We start from the raw sequence: 4,798 nt of genomic DNA, 5'->3' as shown, positions 1-4,798 counted from the left end.
AAGCGAGGTAACTCAAACCAGAGACAGAGGGGTAACTCTACCCTGTTTCACAAAGAGGGGTAACTTAAACTCTCGGTCAGTTACCATAGTAACAGACTCTCTGACTCTAACCTGGTCGGGACCAGGTTTTTCTCAGTAAACCTCGAGTTTCTCTCTGTCTCCGCCCTCTTTCAGACACACGCCATTTCATTTCCTCATTCATTCAGTCAGCTGGCGAGTTTTGGCAAAGTCCAGTTCTGCCGTGTGTCAAAATGTCATGTCCTTTAATGAACGATCCAGTGGATGAAGGAGCAGAATTACTGCGCACAGAATTAAATATTCGTCGGGAGATTGTTATCAGACCACGCATAGATGTTTTGGCATTTCCAGACAGTTATCTTTTTGAACGGTACCGTTTCACCTCACAATCCATAACCTACATCCACAACCTAATCCGTCCTTACATTTACAACTTTACCAACCGCAGTCATGCTCTCACATCCCAGCAGATGTTGTGTGTTGCGCTGCAGTTCTTTGCAAATGGGAGTTTTTTATACAACGTCGGAGATGCAGAGCACCTCAGTAAGACAACTGTATGCAGGACGGTCAGAAATGTGTGTCTGGCCCTGAAACGACTTTTACCATCTTTGTGATTTTCCCTGGACATAAACCTGTCAGAGCCATCAAGGAGGAGTTTCACAGGATTGCAGGTGAATGATGTAGAGATCTGTTAAATTAATTTTAAATCATATCCAGTTAATGACATTGTGTTGCAACCTCAGACTGTGATTAGTAAATTTAATTTCTTTTAGGTTTTCCCAGTGTGATTGGCTGCATTGATGGAACACACATCCCCATCACAGCTCCCTCACATAATGAAGCTGATCATGTGAACAGGAAGTCCATTCACAGCATAAATGTGCAGGTAGGTTAGAGGTAGATTGACTACGGTTTCAAAATGTTAAAGACTGCATCATAGTTCAACATCAGTCATTCTCTGCACTGTCAAGATCATATGTGATGCTGCATACATCATTTCTAATGTGGAGGCCAAGTGGTCTGGATCTGTTCATGACTGGAGGATTTATCATGAGTCTAACCTGAGCAACAGACTGCAACGTGGTAAACAGCCTAAAGATTTTAACAATATAATTCACTTGTCTCCCTCCTTTAATATACTCTAATGTATCCACTATACATTACAGGAGAGTTTGATGGCCTTCTGCTGGGTGACAGGGGTTACCATGCCAACCCAGGCTGATGACCTCATACCCTGACCCTGAACCAGGCCCCCAACAGAACTTCAACCAGGTTCACTGCAGGATGAGAGCCTGGGTGGAGATGACCATAGACCTGCTGAAAGCCTGTTTCCAGTGTCTACATCACCTCAGGGTGACTCATGAGAGGCCTGTGATATTATTGTGGCATGTGTTGTTCTTCATAATATTACCACTATTAGAGGAGAGCAACACTCTGCCCTACAAACTGAAGACCCAGATGATGACCTCATCCACCTGCCAGCTATCCAGGACAGCAGAGCAGTCAGAGACACCATATGCAATAATCACTGCAGAGTTTAAGTCTCCATCATCACCACCACAGCAGTCAAATAAACACATGATACACATTTCATTTGGTCTTCTTTATTTCCTACAAATAAAAGAGCTAGTTTAGTTCATTTTCCAGTAGTTAACATAATTCACCTGTGACCTGCACCCACCTCTAACTTGTGCTCCAGTATTTCAATTTCCAGATCTGCCCTCCTAATCTGGTGGTCCAAGTACTGCATTTCTTTATCTGTTTTTGGATTTTTTTCAGCAAGTGCAGTTTGTAACTCTGTTTTACTGATAACAGGGAATACATAGAGGACATTAAATTATACAGTTGCACATGAATTCCATGGACTGAACCTCTGGTGTTTACTGAACATCCATCTCACTGTGTCAATCTGTGCAGTGGAAGTTGAGGAAGCATCCTGCTGCTGTCCAGCCATGCTCTGTTAAAAAGGATGAGAATGTGCAATACTTCAGTGTAGGCTAAATGTCACACTCTATATTCCACCAGAATGTTCAGAAATGTGAATGGGAAGAGAACTATCACTAACATACCTCTGTATGCCTTTCTGGATCCCCCTCTGTAAAGGCAGCAGACACAGTTTCATCCTCTTCATCCTAGATGAGTGACATGTTTCAGTGGACTTAAACTACCATTTGGCTAAATCTCTGGAGTATTGCTTACTTACAGTTACAAGGTCTGTTGTGGTGTGAAGGGGCTCCACCAGGCAGATAGTACCATCAGAATCTGTTGGGCCAAAAGAAAAAAAGACCCAAAAGAGAAATAAATATTTGTATGAATATGCTTGAAAACATTCCATATATAAATATATTTGGGCTACACACACACAGACATTACATTTTATAAAAGCACTTGTGTCTTGGGGGGTGGTCTCAGAGGATGAGCTCCCTCCAGGGATTCCCTCAACCACTGGCCTTCCCAAATTCTGGCTTAGGACCAGCTCCTCTGCCTCCGTTACAGGTGGTGCTGCTGGGCCACCACCTGTTTTACGGGCATCTCCTTTCTTTCTGTTGGCTGAGTAGAAGTCTGTGTTAGTTTAAATAGGCTTAATTGTTTGACAGAACATGATATGGATACAGACATTTAGGCTGTGTGTGGGATAGAACCACTGCACAGTCAAACAGTCACCTAATATTTAGGCTACTTTACAATGTAAAACATGATCAAAATGAGGTAGCTCCATGAGATTATGCCGACTTCTTACCTGTTTGAACATTGTTTTTATATTTCATCTTCAGCTGCTGCCACGTGCACTTCACCCCCGCGGGATTGCACCTAAATGAAATAACTTAATAGGCTACTATTCAAACAGTTTTACTGTAATATTATTGTGATTTAAACTTACACATTGACCCGGGCAGCAATGTTCTCCCACACCGTCTCCCTCTCTTTTGCAGCCGCAGCGGTGTTGCACTTCTTTCTAAAAACGTGTTCGTAGTCGCCATATGAACGAATTAAGATGTCCAGTTCAAGTGGTGTAAAAAACGTAGCTCTCCGCTTCCCTGTTGCCATGGTGACTCGTCGAATCGGGGTTCCATTGATGCTGTCTTTTTATAGTTGTGGTGCACACGCTTAACTCCGGGTGAAACTACTCCGAGTTGATTTAACCAACTCGAATCAGCCGTTGTGAAACCGAAAACTCAGTTTCCCATCTCAGAGTAGATCAACTCAGAGTTCAGGGTTAAACTCAGAGTTTGTTGAACCTGCTTCGTGAAACGGACCCCAGGTTTTCCCCAGAAAGAGCTCCAATTGTCTATAAAGCCAACGTCGTTTGCAGTACACCACGTAGACATCCAGCGGCAAAACGATGCCATACGGCTAAACATATCATCGCTGGTCAGATCAGGCAGGGGTCCAGAGAAAACTACGGAGTCCGACATGGTTTTGGCAAAGTTACACACCGATGCCACACTAATTTTGGTGACCTCCAATTGGCGTAACCAGGTGTCATTACCGCCGACATGAATAACAATCTTACTGTATTTACGATTATCTTTAGCCAGCAGTTTCAAATTTGCTTCTATGTCGCCCGCTCTGGCCCCTGGGAGGCATTTTACTATGGTCGCTGGTGTCGCTAGCTTCACGTTTCTGACTACGGAGCTGCCAATGATCAGAGTTGGTTTCTCAGCGGGTGTGTCGTTGAGTGGGGAAAAACGATTAGAAACGTGAAGCGGTTTGTGGTGTGCTGGGACAGCGGGCTTGAGTTTAGGACTACGGTTCCTACGAACTGTCACCCAGCTACCCTGACTTCCCGGCTGCTCGGGAGCTGCTAGGGGACGGCTAGCAGAAGCTACACTAGCAGAAGCTACACTAGCAGCTATGCTATTGCGGTCCGCACCGGCTAAGGGGGCCTGGCTAACAGCTAGCGGGGTGTTTTCCATGGTGCGGAGCCGCGCTTCCAATTCAGAGAGCCTCGCCTCCAAAGCTACAAAGAGACTGCATTTATTACAGGTATCGTTATCACTAAAGGAGGCAGAGGAGTAACTAAACATGTGACACACTGAGCAGGAAAGAGGAGAGGAAGAGGGAGAAGGCATGCTAACTGCTAAGTGCTAGGCTAGCGGACAGAGATAACAGATTAACTTAGAATTAAGTACTGAGAGGGTGCTTGAAGAAAACGAGTGTATGTTACGATTCAAATATTACCGCTACACAGATTTAATGAATATCAAATTAGATGGAGTGGATAAGCTACAACAGTCACAGAACACAACACAGCGCTACAACAGGAAGTGACGCAATACGCTCACCGTAACGTCAGACGTCAGCAGCTTCTTTAAGGCAAAATGGGGTTCGTTCATTAATGGCTTTGTATGCAAGGAGAAGGATTTTACATTTTATTGTAGTTTTTACAGTGTGTCAATAAAGAGAAGCTAATGTGGGAGAAATCTGATCTGTCTCACTAGCTCTTGTCAGAGCTCTGACTGCAGCATTTTGGATCAGCTAGAGTTATTGAAAGAGTTATTTGGACGTCCTGAGAGGAATAAATGCATTGATCATTTTTTCGGCATCACTCAGGACAGGATATTCCTAATTTCAACGATTCTGAGCTGGTAAAAGAATGCTGTCCAAGAATTTTTGCATAGCAGGCTAAAGCAATGCCTTCCATCCCTTTTAGAGATGGTGGTTAAACGGCATTTCTGAGGTGTTCAAGCACAAAGATAAAAGCTTCAGTTTGCGTGATGAACTTCAACAGCATTGATGGTATTATGGCGTCAAAATGTCAAAAACAATAAAAATCTTG

The 4,798-nt window shown here is 43.8% G+C and overlaps 1 long non-coding RNA gene across 2 annotated transcripts; it reads left to right on the top strand.

Annotated features, from left to right (window-relative positions):
• Positions 1-343: 343 nt before the first annotated feature.
• On the top strand, positions 344-1,611 carry LOC129347797 (uncharacterized). 2 transcript variants are annotated; one of them, XR_008600059.1, is made up of 3 exons: positions 344-904; positions 990-1,101; positions 1,185-1,611. It is a non-coding gene; the product is annotated as an uncharacterized LOC129347797 (long non-coding RNA). The 2 variants fall into 2 exon arrangements; XR_008600058.1 differs by lacking the exon at positions 344-904 and having other exon boundaries at positions 914-1,101.
• Positions 1,612-4,798: the final 3,187 nt, after the last annotated feature.

Source organism: Amphiprion ocellaris, chromosome 20 (genome assembly GCF_022539595.1).
Source record: "Amphiprion ocellaris isolate individual 3 ecotype Okinawa chromosome 20, ASM2253959v1, whole genome shotgun sequence".
Lineage (NCBI taxonomy): Eukaryota > Metazoa > Chordata > Actinopteri > Pomacentridae > Amphiprion > Amphiprion ocellaris.
This window is presented reverse-complemented; position numbering and strand designations above follow the sequence as displayed.